Below are 13,682 nucleotides of genomic sequence, written 5' to 3' on the forward strand. Positions count from 1 at the left end.
GAGCACATCGATTAAGTAATCATCGGCTATTGGATGTCAAACATGATAATTCTGAAATGTAGTCATCAGAGGAAACCCGCTACATTTTTCCTAAAGCAGCAAAGGATCTTTTACATGCACTTACAGAAAAGCACTTACCACGGACTTTAACCAGTAGTGGTGCACGTGTTGGAACGTAGTGCATTTTAAATGCATCCCATTAAAGGGACAATCCCGAGTTTGCTGCATTGTAAGATGTTTCCGACTAATAAAATATTTCTACGATTAAACTTACATTAAACTTTAGAATATCAGTGTCTGTATATTCAATGAGTTTCTGGTCGTCTTAATATTTGTAAGAAGCCCAAACTGGATTTCGTTTTCAAATAATTTTGTACGTACGAAAAAATATCTTTTAGGAAATAAAATGAAATTTAACCTAGTACAAATATTAGAAAGATCACAAACACGTTTAACATACAGACACTAATATTTTATGGTTAAAAATATATTTAATATGTAATTACAATCATTAAAAAGTCTCTGTTAGTCGATAGCATCTTTAAAATGACAGCAAACTCAGGAATGTCCCTTTAAAAATAATAATAATAATAATAATAATAACTTACGTGTTTAAAAATAAATATGAATTTTGATAGCAACTTCACCTGCCTTTAGTGTTCACTTTCCGTAATCTATCAGATATCACTTTCCACAACCTATCAGATATCACTTTCCACAACCTATCAGATCTCACTTTCCACAACCTATCAGATATCACTTTCCACAACCTATCAGATATCACTTTCCATAACCTATAAGATATCACTTTCCATAACCTGTCAGATATCACTTTCCGTAACCTATCAGATCTCACTTTCCACAACCTATCAGATATCACTTTCCACAACCTATCAGATATCACTTTCCATAACCTATAAGATATCACTTTCCACAACCTATCAGATATCACTTTCCATAACCTATAAGATATCACTTTCCATAACCTATCAGATATCACTTTCCGTAACCTATAAGATATCACTTTCCGTAACCTATCAGATCTCACTTTCCACAACCTATCAGATATCACTTTCCACAACCTATCAGATATCACTTTCCATAACCTATAAGATATCACTTTCCATAATCTATCAGATATCACTTTCCACAACCTATCAGATATCACTTCCCACAACCTATCAGATATCACTTTCCACAACCTATCAGATATCACTTTCCACAACCTATCAGATATCACTTTCCACAACCTATCAGATATCACTTTCCGTAACCTATCAGATATCACTTCCCACAACCTATCAGATATCACTTTCCACAACCTATCAGACATCACTTTCCACAACCTATCAGATATCACTTCCCATAATCTATCAGATATCACTTCCCACAACCTATCAGATATCACTTTCCATAATCTATCAGATATCACGTCCCCCAACCTATCAGATATCACTTCCCACAACCTATCAGATATCACTTCCCATAATCTATCAGATATCACTTCCCACAACCTATCAGATATCACTTCCCACAACCTATCAGATATCACTTTCCACAACCTATCAGATATCACTTTCCATAACCTATAAGATATCACTTTTCCGTAACCTATAAGATATCACTTTCCATAACCTATAAGATATCACTTTTCCGTAACCTATAAGATATCACGTTCCATAACCTATAAGATATCACTTTTCCGTAACCTATAAGATATCACTTTCCATAACCTATAAGATATCACTTTCCATAACCTATCAGATATCACTTTCCATAACTTATTTCTGTATATGGAGTATGAATACAAGCCTGGGGCGAAGTAACTTCCTAACGGTCGTGAAACGGAAAATTGGGCCGGGGTGTGCCTCCACCCTCTTACAAAAATGGTTTTCTTTCAGTTTGGTTTGACGTAAGAAGTGTTTTGGAAATAACCAAATTAAAAAAACAATTGGCTTAGAAATAATAACTTGTAGTAAATTCTATAGTATGAAAAAAGGCGTTCCCTGTGGGACGGACTATAGTTCAGATACTTTTGAAGCACGAAGCAAGGACTGCGTTGCTTCTCATCTCTACATATGTGATTCACCTGGAAACAAATCTTATTTTACACTTTCTTGCATTTATATTATTATGGTACACAGTGGTTAATTATTTACTTCCCTGCTGCCTTTTGCCTTAGAATATTTGTTTCTGTTCAGCCGCTATGTTCTTTCAAGCGTTTAGCCAGGTACATGCATGAACGCACTTGCATATCAATGGAAATAGGCAAAACCAAAATATTATAAATTAAGTAATTTGTGGGCAGAATCTTGGTTAGTCGGTAAAGCTCTAGCTTGAGGTGCTTTTGGTCTTAGGATCAAACCTTGTTCTCTGGTTGGGTTTTTCCAGTCCCAACCGGTGGCCCGTAACTGGTATATTAAAGGTCATGCAGGGCTCACAATGGAAAGTTTTTTGGCTTAGCCAATTATCAGATATAGTATAGTATCTTGTTGAAAATTATTAAAATGTACTTAATTTAAGGAATATTTTATTAGCCAAAGACAAAATGTTGTAGCCACTTTGTGTAAAAATTAGCAAATGGCTAATTTGGCAATGTACAGGGTGATCCCTAGTAATGGTATGTACTGACTTGTTGGTGGGAATGTGCATATAAAATATTCTTTTCTGCTAATGGAAAAACGAAATGGGTTTTCTCTAAGACAAAACATGTCAGAATCGATGTCCGTCGGTGCGACTATTGGACTATTTCTTGTTCCGACCAGTGCACCATACCTGGTCAAAGGCTGTGGTATGTGTTTTCCTGTCTGTGGGAAAGTGCATATAAAAGATCCCTTGCTGCTAATGGAGACATGTAGTGGGTTTTCTATAAGACTATATACATGTCTGGGCGGGAAGTAGTGCAGTGGTACAGCTTTCGCTCGATGCGCGGTCGGTGTGGGATCGATCCCCGTCGGTGGGCCCATTGGGCTATTTCTCGTTCCAGCCAGTGCACCACGACTGGTATATCAAAGGCCGTGGCATGTACTATCCTGTCTGTGGATGGTGTATATAAAAGATCCCTTGCTGCTAATCTATCTCTGTCTTTATCTACCGGCCTCGGTGGCGTCGTGGTTAGGCCATCAGGCAACAGGCTGGTAGGTACTGGGTTCGGATCCCAGTGTTCCATAACTGGTTCAACAAAGGCCATGGTTTGTGCTATTCTGTCTGTGGGAAGCGCAAATAAAAGATCCCTTGCTGTTAATCGGAAAGAGTAGCCCATGAATTGGCGACAGCGCGTTTCCTCTCTCAATATCTGTGTGGTCCTTAACCATATGTCTGACGCCATATAACCGTAAATAAAATGTATTGAGTGCGTCGTTAAATAAAACATGTCTTTCTTTCTTTATATACATGTCAGAATTAACATGTGTTTGACATCCAATGGCCGATGATAAATAAATCAATGTTCTAGTGGCATCGTTAAACAAAACAAACGTTAAGTAACCCTCGGCAAACTGTATATACTGGTAGGGCGGGGCTGGAAGTGGGAGAGGGTGCATTATCTGAGTGTAAATTAATCGCATTCACGCCAGTGTTATAACAGAAACTAAACACTGGGAAAAGGTCTCAATACTGTCATAGTGTAGCATTTATAACTATATTCAAATGCAATTTATATATTTAGCTGTTCATGTACAATTAAATTAATTGTTATTCTGTTACCTGACAATTATGCAATAACTTAGTCTTTTGTTAATTAGGGTCTAGCAATTAGACCAATTAGTGTCAAACTCAAGGACACAATGGATTTTAATTGTTGTCCCCAGTTTAAAAGGACATTTCTGAGTTTGCTGCATTGTAAGATGTTTCCGACTAATAAAATATTTCTACGATTAAACTTACATATTAAATATATTTACTTGTTTAGAATATCAGTGTCTGTGTATTCAATGTGTTTCTGGTCGTCTTAATATTTGTAAGAAGCCCAAACTGGATTTTGTCTTCAAATAATTTCGTACGTACGAAAAGATTATATTTTAGGAAATATAATGAAATTTAACCTAGTACAAATATTAGAATGATCAGAAACACGTTTAATATACAGCCACTAATATTTTATACAGAAAAAAATATATTTGATATGTAATTACAGACGTCAATGAGTCTCTGTTAGTCGATAACATCTTAAAAATTGCAGCAAAGTCAGGAATGTCCCTTTAAAAAGTCTTTATTAGTCGATAACATCTTTAAAACTGCAGCAAACTCGGGAATGTCCCTTTAACAGCTAAGGACTATAAACCATGGCAAGTACGTGTCATATATATATATATATATATATATATATATATATATATATATATATATATATATATATATATATATATATATATACTCAACAACGAAAGTTTAGCTAATGTTAAAAGAAATGGCGTAACATGTATAAATTAACCTATTTTTATTAATTAGTATTCACATCTGAAATGTTTTCCATTTACAAACAACATAACTCGTCAACCTTTGCCTTAACACAACAGGAGGACCTGGTTTTATTTTAAGTTTATTCACCATGGCAAAGTTAGACGTCATAAAAGATATTTGCTAAACTTTCGTTGTTTTCCTATACATGACAGAGAGACCCAAGGAGAGCAGCTCTGCTGTTCGTACCCTTGAGGTTCTCAGTCGCGATGTCAACTCTATCGAGAGACCTGTGTGGCATTCACCCAACAGCTGAGACCTATATTATCTGTATTACTAGGTTTCATGTTGTAAAGAAAACTACAACCTACAAGGCAGTTTGTGACTTCTGTTATCCATTTAATATTCCGGTAAAACAACACTAGGAAAACATACACTGTGTTAATACACATATAAACAAGGCAATGCCATGTCGCCACATCCACTTCCTCAGGAAACCTGTGACTTGCTTTCCTAATGTTCATAGAATCAAAAGGCATGATGTGACAGCGAGACGTGTGTGTTGGAGGTCGAAAGCCCTCTCGGTTCAAGCAAAAACAATTTCTCAATATATTTTTCCGCTGAGCATGACTCGACCCCCTTTAAACTTCGGTCACAATATAGTTAACCTTTATGCCCGTCTATACGTCATTTTGTCCGTCTGTCCTGGTTTTCTTTCTGAACAGAACAGCTTACTACAACGTCGTCAGTAGAAAATAAATCAGGTTTTGTTTTTTGTTTTTTTTTGTTGTTGTTGGGTTTTTTTGGTGGGGTAAATATAATTTCTGGGAAATTGAGATCCACATTTAGAATCAAAATTCACGTTTTAGGACCAAGCTTCAAAAAACTTTGTTAGAGTTGTCTTCCATTCATCCTCGATACCAATTTGGTTAGCGGATAGTTGAAATGTGTCTGCTTCGGTTCAGTGAAAATGTTTTATTTAGAATAAAAGAGAGGAGAAAATGGGGTTTTGTGTGTGAATTTTGATTAAAGGGACATCCTGAGTTGGCTGCATTGTAAGATGTTTCCAACTAATAAAATATTTCTACGATTAAACTTACATATTAAATTTATTTTCTTGTTTAGAATATCAGTGTCTGTATATGCAATGTGTTTCTGGTCGTCATAATATTTGTAAGAAGCCCAAACTGGATTTTGTCTTCAACTAAGTTCGTACGTACGAACAAAACTATTTTAGGAAATAAAATGAAATTTAACCTAGTACAAATATTAGAACGTAATTAGATTGTAATTACAATCGTTAAAAAGCCTCTGTTAGTCGATAACATCTTAAAAATTGCAGCAAATTCAGGAATGTCCCTTTAATGTTTTGTTGTGTTTTTGTTTGGGGTTGTTGGGGGAGGGGGGGGGGGGGGGGGGGGGGGGGGGGATTGGTTGTTTGTTTGTGTGTTTGTTTTTGTTGTTGGTGGGGTTTTTTTTTGTGGTCATTTGTCATTAAATGGCCTTTTCTAATTCGTCCAGTGTGTTGTAAGATAACTATGTAACCACATGATTTAGGGTTCATTCGCCGAAAACGTGACATTCGATGGGGAATTAATAGTTTGTGCAATTCATCATGTTTGCGTTCAAAATGCACCGTAAAGAGCATTATTGGCAAGGGACAAATCCGATCGACTGGTTTCAAAGAAACAAAGAAAGAAATGTTTTATTTAACGACGCACGCAGCGCATTGTAAAAAGAAAAGGTTATATGAAATACCCTTGCTACAAATTACAAGTTGTTCGCAGCGACAATTTTAGGCAATGGTGAAATACCCTTTCTAGACATAACATGTTTAGGCAATGAGGCTGCGACCAGTGGCTTAGCGAGGGGGAAGGGGTACGGGGCCAATACACACACACACACACGCACGCACACGCACACGCACGCACACGCACACACACACGCACACGCACACACAATCAAACCATTGTTTTTTACTATATTAATTTTTTTTTTATTATACATACAGACACTGATATTCTAAACAAGAAAATATATTTAGTATGCAGGGCTCGAACTTAAGAATTTGTTTCCTTCGGCAATGTTTAAAAGAATTGCAATGGGTGAAACAGTCCTCCGACGGCAATTTTGAGCCTGCCTATGGCAATTGTTTTTAAAGTGATATTTGCAGTAAATAAACCTGACGCACAAGGCTATCTTGTTAAATGCGCAAATGTTAAATATTGACAGATAATGTACACCAAGTGTATACATTTCGCCATTGTTGAGGAGCTTTACCGACGGCACAAAAGTGCCATCGGTGAGGCTCTCTACCTACGGCAATGTATATCTCAACAACGGCAATTGCCGTCGGTGCCGCCGTTAGGTTCGAGCCCTGAGTATGTAAGTTTAATCGTAGAAATATTTTATTTTTCGGAAACATCTTACAATGCATCAAACTCAGGAATGTCCACTTGACTAGATCATTATACAATATAGGCCAAACATTACTGAATTGTGTGCGATGTTAGAAGATGATCTTAAAAAACAAATGCACTGATCGCAATATTCGTATGCTTGTCCATCAGTTAAAAATAAAGTTTGTTTAACGACACCACTAGAGCACATTGATTTATTAATCATCGGTCTGGGATCGATTCCCTTCGGTGGGTCTATTGGGCTATTGTCGTTCCAGCCAGTGCCCCACGATTGGTATATCAAAGGCCGTGGTATGTGCAATGCTGTCTGTGGGATGGTGCATATAAAAGATCCCTTGCTACTAATGGAAAAATGTAGCGGGTTGCCTCTACAAGACTATATGTCAAAATCACAAAATGTTTGACATTCAGTAGCCGATGATTAATAAATCTATGTGCTGTAGTGGTGATGTAAAACAAAACAAACTCTCAGGCCGTAAACCACGGCATATGAGGTACATAATACAATTATACATATATTTTGACAAGATGGCAAACGTATAAGTATTTCACATATATAAATAAATAAATAAACAAATACATATATTTATATATACACACATACATACATACATACATACATACATACATACATACACATACATACATACATACATATACATACATATACATACATACATACATACATACATACATACATACATACTTACATACATACATAAAATACATATCCATATAGGTATTTTAGCCGGGGGACTTAAAGGTATTCATAATAAATTTACAGAAAATTGACAATTTACGAAGGACACCGGTTTTCTTGCTGTTGAAGATATCATAAAATGTATATGTATTAGGTTTTGATTGACAGTATTGTGGTAAGTAAATAATTCTAGGTTCTTTAAAAAATGGGCATTTGAGTATATAATGGAACTCGTCTCCGATGTCGTTACTGTTGCAGAGGGGACATATTCTATCATGTAGTGGAGACAGGAGAGTACATACCACGGTCTTTGATGTACCAGTAGAGGTTCACTGTTTGGGACTGGGGACAAAATTTAGTCCATAAAGGTGGATGGATCCCGCGAGCCATGGCAACTGAAGCGCACATTCTACCACTGAGCTATATAAACCAACTGGGAGGGTGCACAGCTCACCGGCTTCGGTGATGTCGAGGTTAAGCCATCGGACATAAGGCTGGTAGGTACTGGGTTCGCAGCCCGGTAACGGCCCCCACCCAGAGTGAGTTTTAACAATTCAATGGGTAGGTGTAAGACCATTACACAGACTTCTCTCTCACTAACCACTAACAACTAACTGCTAACCCACTGTCCTGGACAGACAGCCCAGATAGCTGAGGTGTGTGTGTGTCTAGGACAGCGTGCTTGAACCTTAATTGGATATAATCACACAAAAGTAAGTTGAAATGAATAAATGCACTGCTAACTAACCATTAACCCCTCAGAAGTCTGTGTGTGTGTGCCCAGGAGAGCTTCCTTGTACGTACATTATATATAACCACGAACATATATTTGTGAAAATGAATAAAGACTTAGTATAAACTCTACCCGTCCTCGTACGCCCCGCTAAACTTCACGCTTCTGAGGATGTGAATATTATATTCCCGCTATGCACTTTATTTCTCAGAACAATAGATAGATCAATACATTAAGTCGAAAGATGTTGTGCTTGTCCAATTTATGGAATTTTCCTCGGAAAATCGACAAAAGTGAAAGGGGCGCATGTTGTATTGTATTACGGTTCAACTAATGCAAATGGTGTTCAAATTAGAGACATGTAAAGCGTACAGTTGGGGAACAATTGATAGGATGTTATGGTGCAGTGCAAAAGGTTGAATCTTATTGAAGATTATTTTTTGAAGGAAAACAATAGGTTTCTGGCGACAACTGTGGGTATTTGACAACCTCTCTGCATGAGCTAGTTTTAATAATTAATAAACTATACTAAATAATGGTGTTCTCTGGTGCAAGCTGTTTCAGGTCAAAAGCTCGATTCGGTGTTTTTCACGGTAGGGCTAGTAAAAAGTTTGTTTCACCATGCCCGACGGCGAGATAAAAAAAAGAAGATAATAATGAAACATTTTTTTATTTTATTTTTAAACTCGAGGGAGGGGTGGGGGATCTAGATCAGTCGGTAGAAGGATCGAATCCCTACGGTGGACCTATTTGTTACCAAATTGTTAACTTACAATAAAAATAGCTAGATAGAATAGTTGTTTAACGGCATCTCTAGTTACAGTACGATTATATATATATTGCAAAGAACAATACATTGGTCATACCACACAGCTGAGAGCCAGAGTACGCGTACACAAACAGCAAATAAAACAACCTGAAACAAGATGCATACCCTTAAGTTCACATTTAAATACATGTGCGGCATATATATATATATATATATATATATATATATATATATATGTGTGTGTGTGTGTGTGTGTGTGTGTGTGTGTGTGTGTGTGTGTGTGTGTGTGTGTGTGTGTGTGTGTGTGTCTGTGTTTGTATGTGTTAGTGTGTGTGTGTCTGTGTATGTGTCTGTGTGTGTCTGTGTGTGAGTTAGTGTGTGTGTGCGCGCGCGTGTGTGTGTCTGTGTGTTAGTGTGTGTGTGTGTGTGTGTGTGTGTGTGTGTGTGTGTGTGTGTGTGTGTGTGAGCGCGCGTGTGTCTGTGCGTGTGTATGCGCGTGTGTGTAAGTAATACTACTGTGAGTGAAATTTTTTAATAACTGTAAACTGGCGCTTACATAACTCTGGTATGAGACAATTACCAACCGCCAACTTACGAAGTCTTTTATTACGTTTGGGCGAATGTCAATCCTTTTAAATGATGTAATTATTACTTGTGTCATGTCGAGGCACGAGGTTTCTTGTCACTTCTGAGTGTTTAACAAATCATGTTTATCCGTTTACGTACTTGCAAATTGATTGACAGTAACCTTTAAGAATTATATTTATTGTACATCCGGATCACAGTTTTCAGCGGTAAATACAACTAAACTTTGGAAAACCAAAGTTTAAATTATTATTTTCGAAAGAACATGAATGAGATTAGAATGTACTGTATATGGTTATTTAGATAATTTATTGAGGTATTAGTTTACACTAGTACTAGGAAAGTTGGGTGTATTTTTAGCGTGACTAGCCCTACCCATCCAAAAAGAGGGCGGGTCTTAGTTCGCCGATTCAGCTGGCTCCGCTGATTCAGCACGATGAATTCAGCGCCGCTGATTTCAGCCGGCTGATTTTGATCGTCTTAGACGTGAATACCCTCCCAGTGCGCTGATTCAGCACGCTGATTTTACCAGCACGCTGATTTTTCGCTGATTAGCAAAAGTTAAATAAAAGGTGGGTTGGGACCCATTTTGTTTATTTTCTAAAATTGTGGGTTTTTAAATAAACAGCTGGGATTAGATAGTCATTCTCACTAATAAGCAGCATCAGTAAACATGATAATTATATTTGGCAATAATAATTAATTAGAAATTTATTATTTAGATATAGGTTGATAGCCTTCAATCAAACTGAGAGCCCAGAAGTGCTATGGTATTTACTGTGAAAAGCTAACATTGAGATAAAGTGTCTTGGACATAAGTGATATTATTCTGAGATAGGAATAGGTAGTCTGTTCAATTAGAAGTACTGAAATAGAAGTTCAAGTGTAGTTTAATATATTGATGAAGTAGTGAAAAGTGAGATAGTTCACTCGGTGTATAAGAGAAGATAGTATGGAAGTAGTGAAGAGTGAAATATAGTTGAAGTAGCTGAGGGTGATGTAGTGCCACCCTGTGTAGTTTATAGTGTTTAAGTGGTAGTTCAGGGTGATGTAGTGCCCCCTGTGTAGATTATAGTGTTTAAGTAGTAGTTCAGGGTGATGTAGTGCCACCCTGTGTAGTTATTATAGTATTGAAGTGACAGAGAGTGATGTAGTGCCACTCTGAGTAGAGAAATATAGTACTGGAGTAGTAGGAAGTAGTGAGAGATAGTATTAGAGATAGTGTAGAGAACTGTAGTATTAAAGATAAAGCAATATATTAAACTAGCACATCTGAAGTTAGAGTATAAGTAAATAGAAATTTAGTTATAAAAGGAAATAGTGTGTAGTTGCATAATGTAGTTTAATGATAAAATAGGTAACCTGAATACTACTTACCTTAATGAATACATATGGCTGAGATAATGTTAGTTTTTAGTAACATTTAATGACATATTGGTCAGTGTGCATGACATGAAAGTGCTTGTTGATAGCAAATATTGATTGATATACAAATAATATATAGTGAAGTGCAAGAAGCATTTTATTTGGGAGTTTATTACCAGCCATTCACAAAACATTCAGACGCTCGGTCGTCACAATGTATATGATAGAAGAAAATAAGTGTACAGTATATGTTTCAATTATTCCTCTGCAGAAAGGAAGTACTAAATAACTACTAAATATGACGTCATACATATTATGACTTACTACAGTAGAAGGGGATTAATAATTACTTAATTATGTAATCGTTGCTTTTATCTAACGAAGAGAATTAAGAAGTGGACAAAACTTTCTAATAAAATACATTTCCTTTGTCTTTCTTTTCATTTCATCGTTGGTATCTATGTGATAAAATGGGAAAATGGTGAATTTAATATCTTTTTCTGTCGCACATGTATTTAAACTCAAAGGTATGCATCTTGTTTCTGGTTGTTTTGTTTCCTACTCTAATGATTATTCTCGGGAGTGGCAGTCTTCCTACAGACGATGTAAGGGTGTAGTGTCCTGGGAGTGGCAGTCTTCCTACAGACGGTGTAAGGGTGTAGTGTCCTGGGAGTGGCAGTCTTCCTACAGACGGTGTAAGGATGTAGTGTCCTGGGAGTGGCAGTCTTCCTACAGACGATGTGAGGATGTAGTGTCCTGGGAGTGGCAGTCTTCCTACATGCGGTGTAAGGGTGTAGTGTCCTGGGAGTGTCAGTCTTCCTACAGACGGTGTAAGGGTGCAGTGTCCTGGGAGTGGCAGTCTTCCTACAGACGATGTAAAGATGCAGTGTCCTGGGAGTGGCAGTCTTCCTACAGACGATGTAAAGATGCAGTGTCCTGGGAGTGGCAGTCTTCCTACAGACGATGTAAGGGTGTAGTGTCCTGGGAGTGGCAGTCTTCCTACAGACGGTGTAAGGATGTCGTGTCCTGGCAGTGGCAGTCTTCCTACAGACGGTATAAGGACGTCGTGTCCTGGGAGTGGCAGTCTCCCTACAGACGGTATAAGGACGTCGTGTCCTGGGAGTGGCAGTCTTCCTACAGACGGTGTGAGGATGTCGTGTCCTGGGAGTGGCAGTCTTCCAACAGACGATGTAAAGATGTATTCTTGCGGAGTATTTTTGTTCCATTTTTATATATACTCTTCAAAAAAAGTAGGGGAACTCTAATCTGAATTTATATTTGCTGTGGGGAATGGTTATATGATAACAGTGAATTAATTGGGCAAACATTACAACCGGTAGTTCAGCATTACAGTTGGTTTTATAACCACCAAAGATCTTTAAGGACGATTGGGGTCAGAAGTGAAATTTGAATGTTGACGTTTTTTTATCAGTAGTGGGTGATACCGCCACGATGTGTCAGACATTCATTCAGTCGACGAGGCATACTGCATATGAGTCTACCAATAGCCATTTGAGGGATTCTGTCCCACTTCTCTTGCAGCGCCTGACCAAGTTCCGCTAACGTGGTCGGTGGTCTTTGACAATGACGTACACGTCACCCTATCATTACCCAGACAAAAGGTCTGGAGCCAATTTCACTAAACATCGTAAGCTACGTTTTGCACGTAAACGTAAATCTACGACTGAAGATCATTTCACAAAGAAGTGTAAACGTAAGTTACAAGTAACTCTAGACGTAAATCTAAAAGTGCCCTCGACCACAACTAGTCGCACACGTAAATTGCTACATCCACTTCGATAATTCATAAAATGGTAACACTTTTGGTTTTTCTATAGTGTTTAACAAATTAACTCCTTTTATTAATCCAGTGATTGCCAGTTTTGTTACCTGTGTCATTTGATCCACTCAGGGAGGGATTTAGCTCAGTCGGTTGAGTGCTCGCTTGAGATGCCAGCGTCACAGGATCGAACCATCTCGGTGGATCCATTCAACTTTTTTTTGTTTTTTTTTCTGGTTGCAACCAGTGCATCACAGCTGGTCAAAAAATGTAGCGGGTTTCCTCTAACAACTACTTGCCAAAATTACGAAATGTTTGGCATCGAATAGCCGAAGAATAATAAATCAATGTGTCGTTAAACAAAACATTTTTATTTTTTTCAATCCACTCAGTTTTTTTTGTTTATTTTTCGAATAGGCTGATAGCGCTCAATTAAGACGATATATGCAAATGTATGCAGCACAAAAAACAGACGATATTTTTCCCCCAGTACCTATTTCCCGTACCAGCTCCCATTAAACTGTCCTGAAAACGCGTCTCTTCTCGTCTTCATTACGGATATATGTACTTTCAGACCTCGGCTCATTTGCCTTGCATAAACTCAATCTGCTCGTTTTACAATTCTGTAACACCCCTCTCCTCTTTACAAATGTCTAGATCCGCCCCTGCTATCAAACATATTATTTTAAAACTTATATTTGACGCACTGTACAATGTTTTACTTTCTTCTTTTTCAAATTCAACGTCATATTTTCTGTACAATTTAGAAATAAAATATATATCCATACACAAATGACTGCCTGCTCAACTGACTATTATTTTGATAGGGGTGAAAATAGTCTAGACAAAAAAAAAACAATAAAAAAAAAAAAAAAAAAAAAAAAAACCGCTCACCCCAAATACACCTGAACAGTGGCGTAGCGTGGGCGGGG

At 37.5% G+C, this 13,682-nt stretch overlaps 1 protein-coding gene across 1 annotated transcript in view; it reads right to left on the reverse strand.

The window, feature by feature from the left end:
• Positions 1–13,682, reverse strand: part of LOC121368232 — a 60,047-nt gene that overhangs the window by 39,271 nt on the left and 7,094 nt on the right. The gene's annotated exons all lie outside the window — the stretch shown is intronic.

This window comes from Gigantopelta aegis, chromosome 1 (genome assembly GCF_016097555.1).
Source record: "Gigantopelta aegis isolate Gae_Host chromosome 1, Gae_host_genome, whole genome shotgun sequence".
Taxonomy (NCBI): domain Eukaryota; kingdom Metazoa; phylum Mollusca; class Gastropoda; order Neomphalida; family Peltospiridae; genus Gigantopelta; species Gigantopelta aegis.